This window comes from Podarcis cretensis, assembly GCF_951804945.1.
Source record: "Podarcis cretensis genome assembly, chromosome: 15".
Taxonomy (NCBI): domain Eukaryota; kingdom Metazoa; phylum Chordata; class Lepidosauria; order Squamata; family Lacertidae; genus Podarcis; species Podarcis cretensis.
The window spans coordinates 23,213,726-23,227,878 of NC_137185.1; the positions used below are offsets into that span (position 1 = coordinate 23,213,726).

Consider the following 14,153-nt stretch of genomic DNA (forward strand, 5'->3'; position numbering starts at 1 on the left):
GGTGGGTGGGCTTTCATTAGCAATTGGCTTCAGAATGCCAGGAAAGGCCAACTTTCCTTTGTTAGCATATGTGCATTAGCAAGAAAGCCCCTTTTTCATTCCTATCAATTCCACTGGCAAAATGACCCACATCACCTCCTGGTTGCAAACTCTCTTCTCCTTTGTGAGATTCTTATCATGGTTTTAATAGCCCAGATCACCTACAAAGCCAAGAGGCACTGAGAGCGAGTGTGCCAAGATTTTACTCATTTTGGGTTTTTTTGTGAGGTCAACTTCCAACTTCTTTCTCTCTCATCTTTACACACACACACACACACACACACACACACACAATTTCTTCTATTAATTATTTCAACAGCCTTATTGGTTTTCTAGATCTGCTGCTGATTAAGAACATTCCAACTGTTCTCTAAATGCAGCTGGTGCTAATATAGGAGAGTCTTATAATCTGATTTGGGGACTGATCAGGAAGTGGAGAAAGAAGATGCAAACAGATGCTGCTTTACACCACCAAGTTAATCTAGTACTCCAAAAGTTTATTTTTTAAAAGAATTGATTCCCATTTATCCTTTTACGAAACAACTACAGTGGTACCTCGGGTTACAGACGCTTCAGGTTACAGACACTTCAGGTTACAGGCTCCACTAACCCAGAAATAGTACCTCAGGTTAAGAACTTTGCTTCAGGATGAGAGCAGAAATCGCGCAGCAGCAGTGGGAGGCCGCATTAGCTAAAGTGGTAGCTCAGGTTAAGAGCAGTTTCAGGTTAAGAATGGACCTCCAGAACGAATTAAGTTCTTAACCCGAGGTACCACTGTAGTTCAGTTCTCCCAAATTATTGCTTAGCCACAGTGATTAAACTGCAGCAGTGCTTCCATATCTGCTAAATCAAGCTTTAGAACACTGCCTCCACAATTTGTTTTCTAACTCTTTCATAGATGTTCATTTGACTTACTTTTTTTTTTTTAATGAAAGCTAAGAGTCCAGGCCTCTTGCTGAGGGAGGGAATGACTATGAAGATGAACTATAAATTATTTGAAGTTCTACCCGCAAATGAACTTCACCTTCCATTCTCCTGGAAATTATGGCAACTACTTTCATTTAACTGAACTAGTTAATTCCAAGCATTGAGTTACTCTGCAATTATAAAGCATCATTTCTTCATCATCTGTTTCAGTATCTTAAAGGAGGAGAGAGTTGAGACATGGAACCCTCCTCTCATATACTTGCAGAGGAAGCCATCCCATTGGGAGTTAAAAGCCTCTATCTGCAAATCCAGTGGCCTTCAGGGTCTGTAAATGTTAAGCTGCTAAGTCAATTTATCATTCTTAAGCTGCCTGGAAAACACTTTCATTTATTCACTAAACTGTACAAGATTACCCTAAGTGTTTTATGGTGTTAAAGAGAAAGAGTGTGTGTGGTATAGTCATAATATATTGACTGTGTCAATAATTGCATAATAAACCACATACAGAAATCAATTTCCCCTTCAAAAAGGATGTCATCTGGCCAATGGGTTACAGTTCAATTTTGAGCTGCTGAAAGATTACTCACTCACAATTAGGTTTCATAAACAGAACAAGTATTTCAAATCCAGTTATTCTCATGATTTGGATAGCTCAGTTTTTGCCAGATGTCACCCCAAACCCTAAAGTTTCAGAAACTACAAGCTCCCAAATTCAAATTTTTATTCCAAACTTATCCCAAGTCAGTAATCCTTGGAAAATCACTGTTATCCTCTCAATGCTGATCTTCTGAACTTAAAGGAATTATGGAAGAACTCTCCTAATCGATTAATAGATTTTAAGGCCACAAAGGATTACTCTAAACAAATATTGACAAACTCCAGCTCAACATGACCCACCTTAAATTTCACAGAATCTCCCCCCCCCCCCCGTTTAAGAAATATGTGGTTGATTTCAAGATAATTACACTCCCATTCCAGCTCCAGATAAAGCCTATTGCTTGGTTCACACAAGCAGGTATACTGCTTGATCTCACATCACTCAGTAGCCTAAGGCTAAACATGAGAACTTGCTCCATTGAATAGCATCATGTTTGACTTCACCTTCGATGATGAGGAAGTTCTCCGTGTTGTGATTAATATGGGTGGCACATTCACAAACAAAAGTCAACCCTTCATTACTCTAACCTTTTACATTCCTTACAAGATCATTTTCTGGCCTCCAAAGAGACGAGTGATATTTTTCCTTCCCCCATGGGAATCCAGACATATTGAGCATCTTTGTCTATAGATTCTAATACTATTAAGATAAAGGGACCCCTGACCATTAGGACCAGTCGTGGCTGACTCTTGGGTTGCGGCGCTCATCTCGCTTTATTGGCTGAGGGAGCCGGCGTACAGCTTCCGGGTCATGTGGCCAGCATGACTAAGCCGCTTCTGGTGAACCAGAGCAGCACATGGAAATGCTGTTTACCTTCCTGCCAGAGTGGTACCTACGTGTATTTATCTACTTGCACTTTGACGTGCTTTCAAACTGCTAGGTGGGCAGGAGCAGGGACTGAGCAATGGGAGCTCACCCCGTTGCAGGGATTCGAACCGCAGACCTTCTGATGGGCAAGTCCTAGGCTCTGTGGTTTAACCCACAGCGCCACCCACGTCCCCTTCTAATACCATTACCTTCACACAATACCATCACCAGTTGATACCTGTGAAGCAGCTAAACAAATCGCCTGGTTCTAAGTGTTACTTACACCCCTTAAAAACAAAGGCACATATTCCTTCCAAAAAGAAAAGAAAAATGTAATCGCTTATTTGCCACACTTCCTGAGACATATTTTGAAATGTCTAAGCCAAGTCTTGGAACAATTTTTTAAAAAGAGAGGAACAAACGTCACAAAAATTCAAGGAGATAATGCACTACAATAGAATGTGTTCATTGCATGCATCTAACATTTTTCTGTTCTCATGGTTTCAGACATCTCAAGGCTTGGTGTGGAAAAATAGATATTCATTTCCTTGAAACCCACAGCAGACTGCCTGTAATTCTCTATCTGCAAATTGTCTCCTTAGTATTATATTATTATCATTATAAATCAAGCAACAACGTGGTTACAATTTATTTTATTCTAATGGATTTCCAGTCAGGGTTTCCCCCCCCAGCTGAACAAATTGTTTTAATTAAAACTTTTAGTTAGATGTATTAACTAACAGCTATAGTGCACTGCCTGCTATTAATGGCCTTAAGGCAACAGTGCTACATGCATTTCCTTGGGGAGAATGTCCCACGGAACTTAAGCTGTTGGAGAGACCATGGGTCAACGGCAGAGCACATGGTTTGCATGACGAAGATCCTGGGTTCAATCCCCAGCATCTCCAGTTGGAAATATGCAGGTGATGAGCAGAATTTTTCTGTGGCCACATTCCCATCATATGTTAAAAGTACTATCATATCACTTTAAACCAGGCACAGGCAAACTTGGCCCTCCAGTTGTTTTGGGACTACAATTCCCATCACCCCTGACCACTGGTACTGTTAGCTAGGGATCATGGGAGTTGTAGTCCCAAAACATCTGGAGGGCCAAGGTTGCTTTAAACAGTCATGGCTTCTGCACAAATAATTCCTGGAGCTGTAGTCTGTTAAGTATGCTGAGAACTGCTAGGAGACCCATATTCCCCTCATGGAGCTACAGTTCCCAGAATTTAACAATTGGTCCCTCATCCCTGGGAATTGTTGATCCAGCCTCACTGCCTCCTGTGGAAGTGAGTTCCACAGTTTCACTCTGCACTGCAAGGAGACATGTTTTATCTGTCTTGAATTTTCCAACATTCATCATCACTGGATATCCTGATATACGAGCTTGAAATAAATGTTTTTTTAAAAAGCACTACTGTTGCATTCCCAAGCCCCAAATTCAAGTGTAGCAACTTGAGACCAGCTGGTAACAGCACATTTAAATCCCAGGCTGTTAGAAAAGACCTTGACACCTGAATCTCAGGACCAAACACAAGAGACTTGGCAACCTTCCACTGTCCCCTTAAACACAACCACCTCCAGATTTCAAACATCTTAAAATCAGCCTTCCCCGATTTGGGACACTCCACTTGTTTCAGATTCCAAATCCATCAACCCCAACCAGCATGGCCAATTGTCAAGGATGATGGGAACTGTAGTCCAAAATTTCCAGAAGGCCTCAGGCTGGGAAAAGTTGATCTAGTGCAAAGCTTGCTGCAGGCTGGTGTTGACAGCCCTGTTATAAAGTCTTGCTAATATACCAATTTAAGTTATCAGTGCCCTTATGGAGGCAGAATCCTGTAGTCAAGTTCCAGCAGGCAACGCAACAAATATTGTGGTGGGACTCAGCCCTACAGCTGCGATCTGCAGTAAGCTTCAAGAACCTGGTCCAAAGACTATGAGAAAATAGACTGGGAGTTCAGGCTACAACACAGGGTTCGTTAGTGAAGCACCTTCTAAGAGAAAAGATCTATAATTGAAAGGAATGGCTATCCAGAGTAACAAGCGGAAATATACTTAAAGGAAACTGTCTGAAGATGGATAGATGATATGTATATTTAAAAGGGAGGATATTAAACTAATAAGAACCGGAGAAAGCAAATGACAGGTGACAAAGAGGTCTAGGAGGCTGAACCACCTGCATGGACAAGATAGTGAAGAGTAGAACTTTTGGAGAGCTAAGTCAGGCAAACTTGGCCCTCCAGATGTTTTCGGACTACACTTCTCACCATTCCTAGCTAACAGGACCAGTGGTCAGAGATGGGAATTGTAGTCCCAAAACATCTGGAGGGCCACGTCTGGCCATGCCTGAGCTAAGTGAACATTGATGCTCATGACAGCCCAAGAAAACCCTATGCAGCTATGCTCATTTCTTCTCAAACCCTTTCTCTCTTAACCCCAACATTTGAGAAACTCATGAGAATTAGGTTGCTGGTGGAGAGAATGTGGCACAGGTTTATCTGTTCGCCCGCGAAGAAGGGAGAAAGCGGTTGGAGTTTATGCATCTCTCCAGGGTCAGTCACACTGTGATGCCACTTTAAAGAGCCACTACTTCCTCCAAAGAATACTGAGATATGTAGTTTGTTAAGGATCAAGGAGGAGCCTATTCTCCCCACAGAGCTACAGTCTACAGAGTGGTTTAGCAATTAATCCCTCTCCCCAGGGAACGTTGATAATTGTAGCTCTGGGAAAGGAATAGGGGTCCCCTAACAACTCTCAGTGTCCTTAATAAACTACAGCTCCCAGAATTCTTTGTGGGAAATCCATGACTGTTTGAAGTGCAAATGCAGGGTGTGAATGTGGCTTAGGACTTTCCAACCATGGGCGTAGCCACCATTTTTGTTGGGGGGCAGGCCTTTTGTTAAGGAGGGGCAGAACCTCAATTTGTTATGTGTTTCTATTTATTTATTATTGAACGAGGGGAGGCAGCTGCCCCCCTGCCCTCCTTGGTTACACCCATGTTTCCAACTCTGCTATGCTGGGGTCTCATCTGGACAATATTTCTCACTTGAACACCATACAACCAGGAAGGAGAAAACAAGAAGGAATAAGAAGGAAGGGCTTTCTGGTTGCCAAGCAGTGCCAAGCAGCACTCAGCAGCATTTTCAGGTTATAAAGATGTCAACTGTGTTTTGTAGTTGCTGGGAAACTCCAAAGTGCCTCCTCCTACTCTCAAGAAGCACCAAGTACCGTATTTTTTGCTCTATAAGACTCACTTTTCCCCTCCTAAAAAGTAAGGGGAAATGTGTGTGCGTCTTATGGAGTGAATGCAGGCTGCGCAGCTATCCCAGAAGCCAGAACAGCAAGAGGGATTGCTGCTTTCACTGCGCAGCGAGTCCTCTTGCTGTTCTGGCTTCTGAGATTCAGAATATTTTTTTTCTTGTTTTCCTCCTCCAAAAACTAGGTGCGTCTTGACCCTGTAAGAGCCCTCACGCCTCCTTCCCAAAGCTGAGCAAGTTTTTGCTGGACTTTAAGAAGGTGCCCTCCTTGGCTGCACACCCGGTGTGACCACACTGCTTGCACTGCCCCAAATCCTCCCCTGATACTGTTCTCACGCTGGCCTACCAGATGCCTGTGGGAAACTTGCAAGTAGGACCCAAGCACAACACCACCATCCCCTCCTGCCTCTGACTGTGGGGACACAGCATAACCATCAAGCTAGCAGCCCTTGCAGGGCAAATCTGATCGTGTCCCCTGCATCAGTGCGCCAATGGACTGCAAAGCCATTGCTCAGCTGTGTCCCAACACTCCGCCAAAGTTTCCTATCTGTTTTCACATGCTGTGTTTCCTCTCTCTGCTGAACTGTCTAATTAGTAGGATTTAAAGCCAGGATGAGTCACTGATCTTGATGGAAGCCAGTCAGCCTCACATCTCTCCAGCCTGACATTCCCCAAATCCACACTGGTGGAGGGAAGAAAACTAATTTCCATCAAGTGCATACAGGAGAAGCGGTGGGAGGCAGGGAAGGGCTTGACAAGGAAAGTTCAGCGCTGACCCTTCATTTTAAATGCAGTTAGCTCACTTACCTCTCCAAAGAGCTGACCTTCAGAAAACTCCCCAGTGCAGGAGGGAATTGACTTCATGCCCTTTTTATGCCTGATGACTTTCTCTATCTCCTATTAGTTTCAGATCCTTGCTTTTAAGCATATATATTTAAAATATACACAGGGTCTCGCTTTCCAACAGTCATCCACTCTATGACACATACACACACTTGATTTAGCTGCTCCTTTTGCTTGCCATCCCATAATGCGAGCCATGCTGCTTTTTATCACCCTTCCCGCCCCCCATCAGGATGTGATTGCAAAAACTCAGAGGGTTCATTAGTGGCTTGATAATCCCTCTAGATTTATTAGTTTAAATGGCCCCTTTCCCATCTTGCTTCCTCATTTAAATATTACTAATTTCCTTAAATTTCTCTTCCATCTGCCTAGGTTTTTAGCCAGCTCCTCTTTCCTTCTTAATTAACTCTGTCAGACACTCCGTCAGGGGTAGGGCGAAATCCCCCCCCCCCGCCAATAAATTAATCAATAAATTAGAGTAAATACCTCAGCAGTCTGCAGGTGGGGCTGTCTGGAACAACCCTCAAAAGGACACCGGAAATTTAATCAGGTTAGAAAGTTTTGTCCAACTAATCTGGAGGCAGACATCAGGAAGGGAGCTCTGCACCCATATGGTATTACCTTGCCTCATGCCAGGAACTCCTGTTGGCACTGTAGAAGCATCATGCACATGCCCTCTCCTGCAACAGAATTAGCTTGCTTTGAGCCACAAACAGCTGCTTGCTTTGCAGAAGGCACTGTACACATAACCACTCCTTGTACTACCAGCCAGGAATGACTGTCTCATCCGTATAAGCATTGTGCATGCATATGATGCTTCTCTTGCCCAGTGATTTGGAAGGACACATTGCCTAGCCAGCAAGAGCTTCCCCAGACCCAGTCTGCTACTAATCAGGTGCCTCTTCCTGAGCATAGCAATAAAGAATGAACTTCAAATGACAGAGTTTCTGAAACCTCCCCATTCAACCCATACTTGTCTCTGCTAACGTTTTTTGTTATCAAGGCAAGAAGGATCCCAGATCCTTTGTATTTAGATACATGCCATGCAAGGAACATTTGGGGCAGAAGTGTGACATCAAAACTAGGACTTGACAGTTGCCCAACCAGAAACCTAGTCTCACCTGGACACATTTATTGCCAGGAGAAACCAATGTCTATGAGAATTCATGGACGTGCAGTGAAGCTGGAGGATGGAAGATTCAGGACAGATAAAAAAAGAGAGGACTTCTTCATGCAGTGCAGAGTCGAACTAAGGAACCTGCTCCCACAAGAGACAGTGATGGTCACCAACTTTAAATGGCTTTAAAATAAAAGAGAACCAGACAAATTCACAGAGGAGAAGACTATCAATGGCTACCAGCCGTGATGGCTATGCCCTACCTCCAAAGTTGGAGACAGCAATGCTTCTGAATGTGTGCTGGGCCTTGGGGTAACCCGGGTAATGTGGTCCAGGTCCGGTCCAGTCCCGAATCCAAGGATTCTGCGAGGAGTCAGTCCGACAGGGCCAAGGCAGGACACGAGGCAGCAATGTCAGGCACAGGATCTCAGGCAGGTTCTGGCAAACAGTAATGTTGCTCCCACAACCTGGGGCGGGGTCCAGCAGCCTTTTATCTCTGACGGGGTAACGGCCAGTCCTGATCCCCCGGTGACTCGCCTCCCTGTCTCGCCTGGAGGCGAGCACTCCTCCTGTGAGTACTCAGGTCTCTACTTGTTTCAGACCTGAGTCTTTGCAGCTCGGGAGATGTCAGTGGGTTACTAGACCCAGAAGCCACCTCGGCCTCTCCTGACCCAACCGGTAGTGGAGTAGCTATAACTGATTGCCCGGCTGAAGGCAACGACGTAATCCCCACATCTAGAGTCAGGGCAGGCTCAGGCCCCTGACTCAGACCCGCCCAGCGGGTGTTTGTTGCAGGGGAACCTGTGCAGACTGGGGCTCTTCAGAATCAGGCCCCAGACTTGGTTCAGATACCGCCTGAGGCAAAGGATCCAGTGTGGACTGAGACTCCTCTGGTTCAGAGTCTGAGCCCGAGTCCCAGGCCGTCACAGAATGCTAGTTGCTGGAAACCACAAGAAGGGAGAGTGCTCTTGTCTCAGGTCTTGTCTGAGGGTTTCCCACAGGAATGCTGGACTAGATGGCCCACTGGCCTGCCTGATCTAGCAGGCTGTTCTTATGTATGTGTGCATTTAGCCCTGTTGGGATTTGGGAGAGTCAATAGGACCACTTTCCCCTAATCTGCAGCTTCAAGCATCTCACCAGAAGGCACCAGATTATAGTGGAACAGGTCTGAATCCAGCTGGTCGTGCCATGCCCAGGAATGCCTAGATGACAAATGTCCCATCTAACCAATGGCTTGGCCCAACTCATTCAAGTCTAGGAGACAGGAAGTGGTTCTGAAAAGCAAGGCATGAATGCAGAGAGATGGGCTCCACTGGAGTGCCCTGGTACCCAAGAGAAGTGGAATCCTCTAAATTGTGAGTGGTTCTTAACCCACCCCTCCTCTCTCTTGGCAGCCTCTCCCCTGTTGGCTTCCAGCATTCCTGCCCATCCCTCCCATTTCACTAAGTTTAGATTACTCTTCCTCGCTGCTTTCTCCCATCTGCTTCTCCCACCCAAATACACAGCATGCTCACTACTCCTCTTGGCGCACATGCACAGTGACATAAATATTCACTGGAATTATAGAAACAGAGCCCCTGCAGTTAATCACCTCATCCATCCCCTTGCCTCCGAGGGAATGGAGATTTCATTATCCCTAAACCAGTCTTTGTAAAAAGGGTGTCTGATTTCATCTGTGTGATCTCAGGAAATAGCCCTTCTCCTCTGTCTGCCCTCACCTTCTTGGTGAGCCTAGGTGGGAAAGGGAAACATGCACAATGTTGACCCAGGGGCTTTTCTCTCTGCCTGCTGCTGCTTTAGGCTCACCATATCACATTTTTAACACAAAGCTGCACTGGGAGGGGGAGGTTTTAGCTACTTGGCTCCTGATTAAGTCTTGCAGAGTTGTCAGCTCAATTGTCTCACCTCCCAAAAGCTTGACTGAAAACAAAAATGCACCCAGAATTGTCTGTGATTTCCACATTGGGAAGTAGACAGTGTGGTGTAGTGGTTAGGGACTAGGATCTGGGAGGCCAAGGTTCAAATCCCCACTCAGCCATGAAGCTCACTGGGTGACTTTGGGCCAGTCACTCACTCTCAGTCTGACCTGCCTCACAGGGTTCCTGTGAGGATATTATGGGGAAGAGGGGAACCAAGTATGCCACCTTGGAGCTCCTTGGAGAAAAGATGGAATATGAATGAAATAAAAGAAAATAAACAAAGTCCCTGCAGGGACACACCTGATCCTCCTCTCTGATTTTAATACAACTGGTTGGTTCAACCCTGCACTGGTAAGCACAGATGAAGTGCAAAGTTTCTCCAAACAAGGTGGTGGCTGCAATGGAGCAAATAGCTGGCGTGATGTGGGGCTGCGGTGGAGAATCCGCCCATATGCAGCTCTACCTCTCTTTTAAATCAGAACCAGTGAAGGCGGTGAAGGTCCTGTGTGAGTGCCTGGAGGCGGTTGGAGGATGGATGGTGGCTAACAGATTGAGGTTGAATCCTGACAAGACAGAAGTACTGTTTTGGGGGGACAGGGGGCGGGCGGGTGTGGGGGACTCCCTGGTCCTGAATGGGGTAACTGTGCCCCTGAAGGACCAGGTGCGCAGCCTGGGAGTCATTTTGGACTCACAGATGTCCATGGAGGCACAGGTTAATTCTGTGTCCAGGGTGGCTGTCTACCAGCTCCACCTGGTACGCAGGCTGAGACCCTACCTGTCTGCAGACTGTCTCGCCAGAGTGGTGCATGCTCTAGTTATCTCCCACTTGGACTACTGCAATGTGCTCTGTACGTGGGGCTACCTTTGAAGGTGACCCAGAAACTACAACTAATCCAGAATGTGGCAGCTAGACTGGTGACTGGGAGTGGCTGCTGGGACCACATAACACCAGTCCTGAGAAATCTGCATTGGCTCCCAGTATGTTTCCAAGCACAATTCAAAGTGTTGGTGCTGACCTTTAAAGCCCTAAACTGCCTCAGTCCTGTATACCTGAAAGAGCGTCTCCACCCCCTTCGTTCAGCCCGGACACTGAGATCCAGTGCCGAGGGTCTTCTGGTGGTTCCCTCATTGCGAGAAGTGAGGTTACAGAGAACCAGACAGAGGGCCTTCTCGGTAGTGGCGCCCACCCTGTGGAACACCCTCCCATCAGATGTGAAGGAAATAAGCAGCTATCTTATCTTTAAAAGATATCTGAAGGCAGCCCTGTTTAGGGAAGTTTTAAATATTTAATGCTGTATTGTTTTTAACACTCGGTTGGAAGCTGCCCAGAGTGGCTGGGGAAAGTCAGCCAGATGGGCGGGGTATAAATAATAATAATAATAATAATAATAATAATAATAATAATAATAAAATGTCACATTGCAATAGGTGGAATGCAATCAGCTTGTCTTTTTCTGGCTCACCCTACTTGCTTGACAAGGCCCCAGGCCCCGTAGTTCCCTTATATAATAAACACACATGGGCACGGCTAATTAAGGCCAATGGGCTAAAATAAGCCACAACTTGATTGATTACAGATGTTTGTGGTTTGGCTTAGGAATTGGGTGGAACAAGACTATATCCCGACTCCTGCCCATCTGCAGGGAGTCGCATTAAGGGCAAACCACCAGTGGGGGAGCCCTATGACATACATCAAATCAAGACACACACACCCGGGGTCCCTGCTGGGTCGTGGCATGGCCCTTGCCCACACCCGGGCTTTGGACAGGATATCCTTATCGAGGAGGGGCGGGCAGAGGCAACAAACTCCCCTCCCATCACAAAGGCTTACCCAGTGCCTAACCGCCACTCAAGCCAAATGGCTCACTGTCAACAACCTCACACCTGCAACCAATCTCTAATGCCCTGCATGATGTCAACCAGCTGAAATGTCATTTCCCCAATTGGAAAGGTGACCGCCATCATTGCGAAACAAGACCTCCTGGTCCAAAGTAATGGCGGGGTGCCGTATCACCCAACCAAATGAGCTCTCGCAGGTTGCAAGCAGGGATCTCACTACCTGGCTGGGGGAGGGGGGGGAGAGAGGAACTTGATTCAGTAATTCACACTTCCCCATACAATAAAGCACGGTGATGTGTGGGAAGACCTGAATACAAATGCCCTATTACTGCATCAATGACATCCACCCCACCTCCCAAAAGCCCATCAGTCTGGGGGGCTCCTGAGTTATAGCCCTCCCTCATGTACATGACTGGTCCCACACTTGATGGCATGGACCTCAACCAGTGCGAGGCAACCCTCCATTTACTCAGGGGGAAAGACAAATGATCTGAGCCCACTGTTAACGAAAGCCACCCCTGATGGATAGGAATGCTTGTTTTATGGCTTTGAAGTATGACAGATAAAACTGCCAAGGAAGGGGTTTTTAAAAAATCATTTATACGGCATAATAGAGCTATTGAGAAACGATCACAAGAAATCCACACAACGGCGTGCAAATGAGAAAGATTTGCCAATGGCAGGAGAAATCTCTCACACAAAAGTTAATTTCAAGAGGAGAAGAAATTTTATTCAGCCTCTTCCCAAGCCCATCCTTGAATTATAGCATTAGAAAGCTGGTATCCATTTTAAAGAACGCCAGAAAGGAAACTGTAGCTACTTCTCCTCATTAACCACCGCCTCCCCTCACAAGATAGATCTGCCCCTTCTTCAGAAAAAAAGAGCCCCCCCCCCAATTTCTAAGCACGCTGAAGCTGTGCCAAAGGAAATTAAAGCTGAAAAAGCAATTTTTAATTGTTATGAGGGAAGGTTCAATGCTGAGGGCTGTATTTTCTGGTATGTTTGCAAGGACACCAGCTTAGGTCCTTTCATCATCACTTTGCAGTAATAGTCCTGGTATTAAAGACCCAGTATGGGCTGGATCCTGTCAATACTTCCTGATAAAGCTGATCTATACATGAACAGCTATACCCACTATTATGTACTGAGTTGAATAGGATCCAAAATGCAGCAGTCTGATTGGTCCTAGAACAATAGGATCCAAAATGCAGCAGTCTGATTGGTCCTAGAACAATGCAGCAGTATGATTGGTCTGCAGGAGCCACCCAATCCAGCTCCAGATGGAAGTGAATCCACAACCTGATTGGCCTACAGGAGAATTCCGGAATTAGCCAATCATGTGCAGCCCATTGTGTAAATAATGTATATAAAGCAGATACTTTGAGGGGACTTTCATTCCTCCTCACCACTATGAGCTGAATAAAGAGCATGAAATCCACTCTCGACTCTGAGTATATTTGACCCACTTTATGACAAATAGCTGCACGGGCCTTACCAGAACAAAACAAACAACCCCACCTGCACACTAGAACCAGAAAACATGGCAGGCTGCTAACAGTGTGGTGTAGTGGTTAGAGTGACACAATAGACTACAGCATGGGAGACCAGGGTTCAAATACCCACTCAGCCACAATGCTCACTGGGTGACTTGGGCCAGTCACTGCCTCTCAGCCTGATGTATTTCACAGGGTTGTTGTGAGATATAAAGGAGGAGGGGGGAGAACCATGTACACTACATTGAGCTCCTTAGAGAAACAGGAAGAATATAAATAAATGGAATAAATAAATAAACTGGGAACACAGTTACCATCAGTACATAGATCTTATATGAAGCATTTAAGTTAATGTAAGACCTCAAGATGTCTAAATAGGCATCTATACAAAACTGAGTCCTATATGTACAAATCTAGCCAGGACAGTGAGATCCTCAGACCAATGCAATAAATATAAGATTAAAATAATAATAATCGGTAGTGGTGCCTGCCCTGTGGAACGCCCTCTGACCAGATGTCAAAGAAATAAACAAACAACTATCTGACTTTTAGAAGACATCTGAAGGCAGCCCTGTTTAGGGGAGCTTTTAATATTTGATGAATTATTGTATTTTAGTATTTTGCTGGAAGCCGCCCAGAGTGGCTGATGGGCGGGGTATAAATAATAAATTATTATTATTATTATTATTATTATTATTATTATTATTATTATTATTATTATTCCGTACCACCTCTTAAAAACAAACATGCCATGAATTGACCTGTTTACTTTCCCAGTCGTTTTGGTTGCAATGTTAAACAATTGCTTGTCCATTTTCCTACACCAGCCAGCCAGGTGTCCCTGGGAAACTCACAAGCAGGCCATCCCTTTTGCTTATCCCCTGTATCTGATATTGAAAGATATACTGTCTCTGAACATGGATGCTCCATTTAGTTGCCAAATTTATTAGCCATCAGGAGACATCTTTCACAAATTTGCCCAAATCCTTTAAAAAAACCAAACTAAAAATGGCCTTGCAGAGTCTCCATAATGCAATGTAAACAAGCTGGAAAAGCGGAGACACATGGGTTTCTTTGGCTTGGCAGAAAAGGCTTATGAAAAACTTGGATAAGTGCGTTGCTTAGGAGATGATGTTGCTCCTAGTCTACATATTTCACAACTTTTCAAGTCCTTCAATACTAATACTAATAAAATGCAAATACAGAAGCACCCTACATCTCCCCTAGATTTCTCTCTCCTCTTCCTCT

At 45.2% G+C, this 14,153-nt stretch overlaps 1 protein-coding gene across 4 annotated transcripts in view; it reads right to left on the reverse strand.

Moving 5' to 3' along the window:
• GRIK4 (glutamate ionotropic receptor kainate type subunit 4) overlaps positions 1-14,153 on the reverse strand; it is a 472,983-nt gene that overhangs the window by 115,919 nt on the left and 342,911 nt on the right. The gene's annotated exons all lie outside the window — the stretch shown is intronic.